The sequence below is a fragment of the Podarcis bocagei genome (genome assembly GCF_964188305.1).
Source record: "Podarcis bocagei genome assembly, chromosome: 3".
Lineage (NCBI taxonomy): Eukaryota > Metazoa > Chordata > Lepidosauria > Squamata > Lacertidae > Podarcis > Podarcis bocagei.
Genome location: NC_138127.1, coordinates 89356756 through 89368981, shown reverse-complemented (window position 1 = coordinate 89368981; position 12226 = coordinate 89356756). Strand labels below are relative to the sequence as shown.

The following is a 12226-nucleotide window of genomic DNA, read 5'->3' as shown; positions in this document are numbered from 1 at the left end:
TATCTGCTGTTTAAAACGCCTACTTATTTGGCTCATGTGTTTATTCTGTTGCTTGTTTTGTAAACCTCTTTGAGGCCCTTTATAGTGAAAAGGGGCCTACAGAAAAAAGAGGGAGCTATATATAATATATATAGACGTATAAATATAGAAATAAAGCCTTTCCCTATTTTTCTCTCTGCACATGGATTCAGAAAAAGGTATCTTCCCATGTCAAGCAAGCAATATGCAAATAGGTCGGGGCCATCTTGACCCGCAGCTTACACCTGTACCAACAACAACGCTGGCGCAATTTCTCTTACCTTAATGAACTTACATCTTTAATTTCACAGCTTGGCCCCTTTTGCGCTTGGCCTGCTAAACAAAGACGCCGAACTGTTTCCAGTCCGTAGACGCCACCCTCCCCTCCAAACAGCTGTGGAAACTTTAAACCATGACAAGGATTTTTGCCCCTTGTGAAACTGTCAAAAGCAATAAATATTTTTCTTTTCCCCCCCATCATTAGACACTCTTAAGAATGCCTCCTCCATTGTCCACTGTAATTCCCAGCGCTCACTGGGCAGAAGCTTTATTGTCTAAAACGAATCTTGAAGTGTGAACAATACCGTGGGGGGGGGGGTTTGATGGTAGAAGGACCTACACTTTTTTTTCTCTCCCTCTCTCTCCCTCTCTCAATCTCTCTCTCTTTTTTTCTGTAGAGGGTGTAACCGTTAGGAATGTGGTGCTTCTCCATAGACAGCTTTGCCAAAAGAGCACTTGTGTTTTTTAACACTGGTCTTTCAGAAAGACGCTCAAGTTAAAGCATTGTGCCCCACTGTAAATAGATGCACTCACTAGAATAGGCCTTCTTCACTCCTAATTAGGGAAGTAACTCTAGAAAGACAGAATGTCACTTGCAAGACTGGAGTCTTTGTTGGGTTTGTGTGCGTCCCCACTATGTGAGGTAATTGGAGTTGTACCTTTTAGAAAGCTGCTAATTTCGCATAGGAAGTGCTAACAAGACCTTTGTGTAGCCTGTTTTCCTTCTTCCTTTTTAAGGAAGTTACAGACCTTGAGTACTGGGGGGGATTGGCTGGGCCAAGGCCCGGCGAAGGAAGCCGCAGTAATGAACCACTTCAGCTTGCAGTTAGGAAAAGGAGGCCTAATTTTCAGGCCTGAGAATACTGGGCTTGACAAAAGGTTCTGTTTAAGCTTATTATACGGGACATTCTTACGGCCTATACAGCTTCCCTTTGCAATGACCCTCTCAAAATAAGTGCATCAAGTTTGTGCAAATAGAAACATGCAACTTTCCAGGTTTACGGTATAGTTTTCTTTACAAAGCCATTTGTAATATAATGCAAGCTGCAATTAGCATGGACCGGAGCAACAAGATCCAGCCAGAAAAGTTCCTTTAACAAAAGGCAGAGAACTGGAGGAATTAAGTAACAGTTAAATATTAGCTGGCCTGTCAAACCATATGCCACTATATATAACAAAATTAAATCATTTCACATCCTCAGATTAGGCAGATGCTTTTAAGTTCACGATTTATTAATTCTGCCAATTTTAAATTATTCCAGCAGGGTGGGGGGCACCTGGTTTTAAAACAAACAAACACTCCACCTTGCATTCAGCTTTTATAGCTGTCGATGTCATCAAAATGCCGACTGGAACTACATGTAAAACATCCAGATGCAATGAAATGAATTTCATTGCAGGGATGAAAAATAGTTTCACCAAAGATTTTTTTCCCCTCCTCATGCTTGAAATATAGAAGTTATAAAAAGAACTAACTGCAAAGAATGAGAAAGTGACCTTTTCAGATCAGGGGCTAAAATGAAAAGTCTTCTGGTAAGAAAAGGGAGGGAAATTCCATTGCTCATAATAGCTTTTAATGCTTTTTTCCTACACACTGTCTATTCGATAATAATGGCAAGGTTAGGGTAAACAATGAAGACTATGTTTGCACATATTCCACTTTTGGCATTCTCCATATAAATTTTCTGAAACACTTAAGAGAATAAATACATAAACCTGTGACCTTCAAATGAGCTTTTTGATATTGTCGACACTTTGGATTATGAAAAAAAAGAGGTCACAAAATTGAGCCATTTTTGCATCGTAATGAATTCCATTCTGTTGGGTAAACAAAGCTAAATTTTAAAACAGGGGCCTGACATCTGTCTGGCTCAATATGCTTTCCTATTCTTCAGAGAGGGGAGGGAAAGTGAAATGTAAGTTCTTCATGCAGGTTGTAAATGATTATATATACATAAAAAATAACAATCCAGCAAACACACAAGGAGGACATCCAATTCAGTATTTTCCAGACAAAGGCAACCAGAAAATGTTCCATTTTATGGCTTTATTTTTCAAAAATAAAATAAAACAGCTTACAAACAACGGTCCTGCAATACAATAGAGGGGCCAATGCTACCATTATGGCGCTAACTCTTATTGACAAGAGCTATGAGGGCCTCCAAAAGTTACTCCTATTTCCGCCGTGCCTTTGTCCGTCTGTTGTCCTCTCTCAAAGGCTCAGTTTGGTATTGTTGCAAAAAAGAAGGGGGGGAAAAACCCCAACCACCACAAAAAAACCCTCTGCACCCACATTTATTTCCACCATCCCACCCCCCACCCCTCCCTTCTAATTCATACTCCGCATTGTGAAGTTTTGCCATTCAGGAATTGATTGGACAACAGCAAATGAGAATGGCCAAGTGATTAGTCTCCCGGCAGGGGCCAGGATTGTGGGTATAAACCTGGGGCTACGGCTTCAGTTCTATGTGGCATTCAGCTCGGCTTCCTCCTCCCCGTCCCTCTCTGGTTCCTGATCGCTCATGCATCCTTTGCTGCAGGTAGCACATTCCTTCATACCAGGAAACTGAATCCTTATAATTAGCCAGCACAGTAGTGTCCACTCCCTACTTGAAAGTCGAAGGGCTGGTGGCCCTGGAAGCAATCTCACTTTGGTATTTATGAGAGCGAGGCGGGTGGGGTAGCGCCGAATCCTCCCCAGCCTGCTTCTTAATACATTTTTTTAAGAAGATTGATTTGAGAGCAGTTGCAAGGGGGGAACGGACCCAAAAATATTTTCATACAGTCCTCTTGAGAGTTACCACGGCGTGGATTGCTGAGGTTATATTCAGCCAAGTCCTGCTTTAGAGTAGACTCGCTGAATAAAAAGAAACCATATTCACTAACATCAATGGGTCTACTCCAGGCTGGACTAGCATTGAATACCACCCATTGGTGTTGCGATTGAATTTAGCTGGGAACCCCTAAAACAGCCCAGTAAGGACGAAGTGTGCTTAGTGACTGTGGAATGCTGACTGGCTGCAGAGAGAAGAAGAAGAGGACCGTCTCTTTCCTTAGGAATCTACCTGGACCCTGAGATCATCTTCTGAGGCCCTTCTTCATGTGCCTCCTCCATGAGAGGTCCAGAGGGTAGCAACACTAAATGGGCCTTCTCTGCAGTGGCTCCCCGTCTGTGGAATGCTCTCCCCAAGGAAGTTCGCCTGGCGCCTTCATTATACACCTTTGGGCACCAAGCAAAAACGTTCCTCTTTAACCAGGCCTTGGGCTGATTGACATCCAATGCCCTTTTAAAATGTGTTGGGGGAGGAGGTTGTTTTTGTTTTTGTTTTGATTATGTATTTTGTGTTTTTATATTCTGATTTTATGTTGTAACCGCCCTGAGACCTGTGGGTATAGGGTTGTATACAAATTTTAATAATAATAATAATAATAGTAGTAGTAGTAGTAGTAGTAGTAGTAGTAATAATAATAATAATAATAATAATAATAATAATAATAATAATACCAGGACAGAGCATGAATGGTATGTTTAAACAGTAAGCAACCCACACTGCGACACTGTGCTGCTGATCCAACATGTATTACATTTATTATATATTTTTTGCCTTGCCATTCCCCCAAGGAACTCTGGCTGCTGTAATGGCTCTTTTTCTTTCCCTTACAATCTTCGCAACAGCTGCCTGAGGTAGGCAAAGCTGAAAAACAACGACGACTAGACCAAAGTCGTCCAGTGAACTTCATGCCTTGAGTGGTGAGATTGACACAAACCTCCCTGATCCTACTCTGGGGCTCTAACCACTATACCATGTTGTGTTCTGTTTCTTAGTCACACCAGCATATGATTAATTATTTGAAACTGGTTTTATTAAAAATACTTGTTCACCCATTACACTCAACGTAAGTACAAGTCGTCTCCACGCATGTGCAAGTGTATAGTGTGAAAAAGTGTACTCCTGCTGATTTATATAGCTCAACTGGTTTGTACACTAACTGACTGCTCATTGAATCTAACGTGATGACGACCCTACAGTTACTTTATATAGAAATGCTCATCCATCACTCACTCATGGGTGGGATATCAAAACAATTAGTATCCTTCTTGATAAACTAGAGCTCTGATGTTGTCAGGGTCTGTGGGGTCTATCTGAGACTGCACCGAGTAGTGAATCCAGTGCTTTTTTTTCTGGGGGAACACAGGTGTATGCGTACCCCTAAACATTTTAAGTTTGGCCTCATTGAGGGTCTTCAATGAGTATTTCAATGAGATGTACCCCTAAATATTTTTTTAGAAAAAAAGCACTGGGTGAATCACTTCACTTGCAAGAACCTTTAGGCTCATAACCGACTACCATACCCATGGTGGCTCATAGGATCTTCCTGGGCAGGAAGGAATATAAGGACTTCCTGTTTCACTTGCTTGACCTTACCAGTGTGTTATTGTACCCTTGGATATTTGTTGGTTCTGCCTCCTGTTTTATCTTACGGTTTATGACTTGCTGCACAGTTCTGACTCCTGACTTGCTCTTTGGCATAAGTAAATATGGAGTATAAGAAAAAGACATTTGCACAAAAATACATGCAATTTGTAAAAGGCAACACCGGAAGCAAATCCCAATAACAGCAGCAGAAAGTGCCGGCAGCACAACTAAAAGCAAACAACATCACCATAGTCCATCGAAAGCCCAGAGCAGGGGAGGTATATTTTTACCTGACACCAAAAAGATGTCAGTACAGGTAGCAGGTGGACCTCACCTGGGAAAGCATTCCACAAAAGGGCAAGGGAGTAGCCAGGATTTTTGTTAGGGAGGCAGAACCTAAGTTAGTTAAGTATTTTTATTGATTTTTATTGATTTGGAGGGCAGCTGCCCCCGCCCCCCGGCTATGCCCATGCAAATAGGGAGCCACAACTGAAAAGGCCCTCTTCCTAGGCTCCAAATCAGTGCAACAAAGGAGCTGGGGGTATTTGTGGTGGCTTGCCTTTGAATACCAGCCCGGCAATGAAATCCCATTTCTTTTTTTTTTTTAATGATATTTATTGAGAATTTAAAATTACAGAGAAAAAAAGAAAAAGGAAAAAAAGAAAAACAAAAAAGGAGTTAAACAGTACAAGTCAATAAAAAGAAGAAAAAGAACAAAACACACAATGCATAAAAAAACAAAAGCAAACAAAATATTAAAAACAAATCCAATATTCCCAAATCTTTATCTTTTGTTAACTTGTTTCATCGACCTCCTCGCACCTTCCTTTTTGTATTCTAGTTATTAATTATCTCAGCAAATCCTTTCCATCTTTCACTATATTCTGTCATTAAATTATCTTGATTTATTTTAACCTTATCTTACCATAAAAAGCCCTAAAACATAAAACTTATTTATACATAACTCCTTATAGCATTTCTACTAAAGCCAAATATTTTCATTCCAACATTTTTTCTAATACTCATTAATTTTACAATAATTCTCTAAATGAATTTTTAAACTTTCTTCCAATCTTCATCCACCGTCTCTTCTTCCTGGTCTCGGGTTCTGTCAGTCCTTTCTATCCATTCCATTTAGTCCATTAACCTGGTGATCTTCTATCCGAGGCTCTTAACTCTTTTCCATGTCCCTTCTGCAGGTCCTCTTCATATTTATACCTGCACTTTACTTTGTCTTCTGCTGGTCTTGTTCTCAATTTCCTTCCTTTGTCGCTGAGGAGTAGATCTCGGGGAAACTCCAACCTAACAATGTCTTTATCCCTTCTCGACAGGTCAGCCCTTTCTCCATAATCAGCACTAAAATCCAAAAGGTATTTGAAGACATGTTTCAAAGTCCCTCCAGAGTTAAAGGCCCCCACAACTCCAGACTCCCCCTGGCCCAAAACCAGATCCCAGAAGCCAGAACATCCCTGCATAGGGGGGGGGGGGTTCTATCCAACTTCCCATCTCCAAACCAAACGAGACTCCATCTCTCCAAATCTGACTTTCTCCAGATTCAGTCATCAAAGACAACAGCTTATGTTCCTGCTTATGTTCCTGCAAGGCCGCAACTCTTTCCACTTGTATTACTTGAGGTTCAACAACAACCTCCTCCTTTGTCTTCTGCACAACTTGCCCTGTCAAAGCAGATTGCTGGTTCGGTTCCTGAGTGGTTTCTATATAAGTATTCACTGTTTGTCCAAAATTATTAACTGCAACAGTCATCAAATCCATCTTTTCATGTAGCTGTTCCAGTAAAGCGCTTGTCTTGCAAAAAGCAATCACTAAGGCTTCTCCTGCGCACATTCTTGTTCAAGGTCAATGTCTAGTTCTCATGATCTTTAATCTCTGCAGCTGGAGAATTCCCCAGATCAACTCCAACAACAGTTTCAAAAGCTCCCTCTAGAGGAAAACATTTTCTATTTATATCCGTCCTTTTGAAAGCAGATCCAGCAACAAAGTTACTTTCATTTTTCAAATATTTTGTTCCTTTTAAGTGCAAAAGGAAACATTGGAATCAATATGTTTCTCTTTTTTAACTATCTGTCAAATAACATTTTATTCTCAGTCAGTGAACTATCCCAAAACTTCTATCTTCCTGGCACCCCGTTTCCAGGTTCAAAATGGTGAAAATTTATTTTTCTTTACTCTCTCTCCTGCAGGCTTAAACAATTTAAGATTTCGCCGCTCTTCTCCTGCTTCCAAGGGGGGTTTAGTAGTTTTAGCCGATGGAGATTTAGTCCTTTACAAAAGATTTTCCAGACTTTAGCTTGCAATGTCTTTGCTTCAATCTATTTACAAAAGCAGAAGGCGGACTTCCTGTTTAGAACCTTCCCGCTTCGGTGCCAAATTAAGATGTTTCAAAGTCCAATTTTCCGTTCTACTCACGGGTAGTTGTTTAAAGTCCAATTGTCCACAGGAAAAAGTCAGCGCTCTCCGGCAACAGCAATGCGGCTTCACTCCGTGAAAAGAGCAGTCGATTCGAAGCACCGTGCCGCTCACCCCACGTCGCTCCGGATCCCCAAAACCGGGTTTCCCCGCGAGTAGGGGAGGCACAAAAGGTGCCAGCCAAATCCCACGTCCACAGGCTTCTCCCGCCTGTGGTTTTTGGTGGGTCTCCGCCTCGCCGTGGCGGTCCAGACCCTATTTTCCACGAAGCGGATTCCTCCCGATCAGAGGAAATCCGCCATTGCCGGAGGCGCTAACCCGGAAGTCTTTGAAATCCCATTTCAGCCACTGCAGGACAAATATCTGTTTCCACTGCAGCAACCATAACAGCACATGGGATTGGGCAGGTTTCCATTGGACTTACTGCCTCTCTTAGAAAAAGCATTAATTCCAATGCTTTTGTAGATCTGAGCAAAGGATGACTTTCCTCAATGCTTCTTATACCTCACTCTTACTTTATGTGTAATAAAGCAGAGCTTTGGAAGTTGTTAAGTGTACAGATGTCAGTCTAAGCGTTTTACATGTCACCAGCCTGAATTCATTTACATTTATTTTCCTATTGTTTTATATCTCTTTATGACAATGTACCGCATAATACAGTTTCAATCTTTAATGTACAACTAATTCTCTACCATTAATTTGTCAACATGATTACTGGATACGCCACAAGTAAAGCAGGATGATTTGAAATATGTACCAGATGTTCCCCGTTCTCTCAAGGAGGATGAAGTGACAAAGATTCAGAGAGGAAATTTGTTTTTCTGCCTTGGGACTGTCTATAATTTTTTTGAAAACTACAATTTGGTTGTGATATTGCAAATGGAAGAATTCTAAACCCCAGTCTGAAATAAAAATAAAACATCCATCTAATATATTAATTACCTAAGTTAGAGAGTCCCAACAGAAATGTGAGTTGAGAAACAGTCTCGGAGTGAAGAAGACTGACATCGTGCTTGACGGTAGCAATTCAATTCTAGGCCAAATGTTCCTTTATTATTTCACCTGCCTGCTGTAGGCCTTGCTCGTACTTTGTATAAGGCAGAGCTTCTCACAGCCTTATAGGAGAAGGATTCAAGATTGAGGCGTCAGTCACTAATTAGGGGTTGAATTTGCATGCACAGGAGGGGGTTAAGTACAAAGACAACATTGTTTTCCAGAAGAATGAGTTTTATTCTATCTTTATTACCTATGGGGAAACTGAGGTTTACCCAAGTATGTCCACAGGAGGCGCCACATCCTGTTTCACTGCTTGAGGTAAAATGAAACAAACAACCCCACCATGCTGTCACCACTGATCCACGCTGCCAGCCTCCCTTACCTGCATGGCATGACAGAGCTGGAATATTATGAGATCTTGTGTGGCCTGCAAGATCTCATGAGATTTCAGTGAGTGGGGCAGGTGGGGTGCCTAGGACTTTTGCTGCCTTACCACGCCTCATGGGCAGGTCAGCCCTGCATGTTCATTGCTTCATTGCAGAACCAGGTGGTAGCTTGCACAGGTAAGGGAGACATCACACCACAGACCCAAGGCTTTCCAATGGACTCCATTGACACTTTCAACTGTATTGTGTGCCGAACGTGTGGTCAGGTGCAAATGTGTGAGCTGGCCCAGAGAGGGCTACTTAAGATCTATGCCCTCCACATCAGATTGACTCTTTTGTTCAGAAACGAAAGATCTTCCTGCTCATTTTTTTTTTTTTACAAGTTGAACTGCACAACTGTGGCACTTTCTCTCTGCCTAACCTACCTCACAGGGCTGTTAATGAGGATAAATTGTGGCCTTGGGCTCCTTGGAGGCAAGGCACAATATAAATATGATAAATGAATGAATGAATGAGTGAATATAGGGCTTAAAAAGGTCTTAACCTCCACTTTTGAATTATGTTTGGAAGCAGACCATTAGCCAGTGTAGTTGTTTCAACACACAGTTACAGTTTTGCAGATCTCTCCTACTTGATCGGAATGGGTGTCTGCAAATTTGGCCCAGTCTGTGGACTCAGAAGAAGATACATGCCCGGTACATTATCTGAAAATTGCATCCCACTATTATTTGTTATACAGTGGTACCTCGGGTTACAGACGCTTCAGGTTACAGATGCTTCAGGTTACAGACTCCGCTAACCCAGAAATAGTACCTCGGGTTAAGAACTTTGCTTCAGGATGAGAACAGAAATCGCACAGCGGCAGTAGGAAGCCCCATTAGCTAAAGTGGTACCTCAGGTTAAGAACAGTTTCAGGTTAAGAACAGACCTCCAGAACGAATTAAGTTCTTAACCCGAGGTACCACTGTACAGGTGATCTTCACTATCCCATAGGAAATCCCAAATGGGGGGCTTCTTTTTCCCCCTTGTGGCTACACACACCACGGTAAGTGGGGCCAATTTAGTGGTCGATCACAACCAACTGCAATCCTTAGAAAATGTGAGGAGCTAGACATAGCAGGCAAAAACTGAGCTACTTCCTCCATTGAAAAGTCAAGGCCAAGCTGATTAAAAATTCAAACAGGAAGGTTTGGGGGGGGGGAGAAATGAAGATATTCTGTGAAAAAGAAGTGTTTAGACACAGGCTGTCTGCTTCAATTCCCCTACTAAGTAAAGCCTTCTTGCCCTGAGAATGACAGTCGATTCCATAAATTAACTGGAAATCCCTCTTCTCAAGAGTCTAAGTTATCTCTCCGTTGCCTGCAGCTCTGATTTAGAATAGGAGCTCGTTTGTTTACTGTTTTAATTAATGCTCCTTTTCAGCGTTGAGCCGGGGAGGGGGAAATGAACTGACTCGATAAACAGGTGTAGCTGTTTGGTGTTATATTTGTGATCGTTCAGGGCTCGGTCCAGATTAATGAAGCTTGACTGGACATGAACCTCCCAACAGAAAAGGTAGATCAACTCCACTAGATGCCCAGTAGGTGAGGATTATTTTAACTGCTAGCCTGTGATTGGAAAGGGTTAGAGAAAGACAGCCATCAGCTGGGATTTCTCTCTCCCTCTCCCTCTCCCTCTCTCCCTCCCTCTCTTTTCAGAGTACATTTTCAATCTACACTACAGAGCAGTTAGGAAGACTTAAAGGATGCTTCTGACAAAGTGGGGCCTAATCCATCAAATCTTGTGCCATATAATAAATCTGTTAGTCTTAAAGACACCACAAGATTCTTTGTTTTCGCTGCATCGGACTCATGTGGCCAGTGCCGGATTAAACCCTGTGGAGACAGCCGAAATCTTGGGGTCCCCCCCTCACATTGAACTAAGAAAGCTTGATTGTAGTTTTCTTACAAGATCAAATCAATTTTATTTTGATCCATTGTCGCAGGGCCCCTAAAAGGCTGTTGTCTACTCTGCCTATTTGGTAATCTGGCGCTGTCCAACATTCTGTCCTCTGGAAATTGTTCTAATGAAACCAGCAACTTTTCCTTCTCCTCTATCTTGGTTCCCCCTCCCCAGTTTTGAAGTAACAGCAGAGTGTCAATACTACTGGGGGGAAAGCAACATTTTGCATGTTGCATGGGGAAGGAGACAGAAAAGACTTAGGGGCTTCCAGTGTTAATCAGAACACCTTTTGGTTTCTAACATGCTTTTGGAAACTTATGGATAATAATAATAATAATAATAATAATAATAATAATAATAATAATAATAAAAAATAAAAATAAAAATAAATTTTATTTATATCCCGCCCTCCCCAGCCGAAGCCGGGCTCAGGGCGGCTAACAACAATAAAACAGTACAAAATACAGTTGTTGTACTAGGTGATGCAGATCTTGATTTGAACCACAGTTCCTAGAAAGATGGATTTAATCCTAATGGTCTGGGGAATGCCTTTATTTCACTTTTTCCCCTGATCCTGTGAACACATAGGACCCTGTGTAAAAGCGACCCTGTGTAGTTCTGGAGCAGCTTTGTAGCTAAGGGCCAAAATGTATACAGCTGCAGAAAGCTACTGATCAACCATATCGTGACATTTTCATTTTTACTTAAAAATAGCTGGAGAGGGGGCAGGGAATACATATTTTATTGCAACAGCAATTGTTCCTCTCTCCCTTTTTTGGGGCAGGGGGAGGTGTCAAATTGCCATCACCACCAAGCTGGTCCATTTCTTATTCTTTTCTCTGTGGTGGGGCTATTTGCATTTTGGAGGAGGTGGATGCAAAGGGAAAAGGCTATAGACTTCCTGCCCCTAAACCCATTCTCCCATGGCTTATCTATTTTTATTTTTATTTTTATTTTGCAAAAATTGTTCTAATGTAAGAGCAAGGAACTCTCTGATCCAAAATCATAGAGCTGGAAGGGAACTTGAGGCTCATCTAAACCCCCTTTTATGCAGGAATCTCAACATGAGATCTCCCATCCCATTTGAAACCATACTGGATTCTGCTTAGTTTTGCAAATGTGCTAGCAGTTTTATTGCTACAGTACTAGGAGATAAGCCCTACATATTCTCCAGTGGGCAGGGGGAGGTCCTGCATATTCTGTCTTCTCCATTTGCTTCAGTGGAGGAGACTTCCATCTCTTCAAGAGCAAAGAAGGGATGTCTGCAGAAGGTTGCCTCATCCATTGAACTGAAAGGCTGTTGGCTCCATTGTACCTGCAAGAAATTGGATGAAGCGATAGAGCAGCACTGCATCATACGCTGCCCTTGCTTTCCCACATAACAGGCAGATGAAGCCAGGAACCAAAATCACTTTAAAGCACACCCACACGCACAAATCAGCTTCTGCTTCAAGACAACGTCTCACATCCTCTAGGGGGAAAGTGTAGAACAGAAAAGGAGGAGGCTTCTGTGAAAACAGCCAGCATGCTCATCTTAGGGGGTCCGCATCCCTAGATTAGCAACCACATGATGCATTTTAAATAAATATTGGAGAGAAGGGAGAAATGGGAAGGCGGGCAATTGTGGAAACAGAGTCCGTTGTATGACAGCCGCATCCAAAATATAAAAAGTGATTGCGTATGTGCCTTGGTCAGGGGTCAGCAAACTTTTTCAGCATGGGGCCGGTTCACTGTCCCTCAGACCTTGTGGGGGGCCAGACT

General features: G+C 42.0%; 1 long non-coding RNA gene across 3 annotated transcripts in view; it reads right to left on the bottom strand.

Moving 5' to 3' along the window:
• The window catches only part of LOC308584234, a 47615-nt gene extending 47212 nt beyond the window's left edge, over window positions 1-403 (bottom strand). For all 3 annotated transcript variants that reach the window (XR_014006680.1, XR_014006681.1, XR_014006682.1), the window contains exon 1: window positions 300-403. This is a non-coding gene — a long non-coding RNA (uncharacterized lncRNA). The remainder of the gene's footprint in view (window positions 1-299) is intronic.
• Between the last annotated feature and the right edge of the window lie 11823 nt (window positions 404-12226).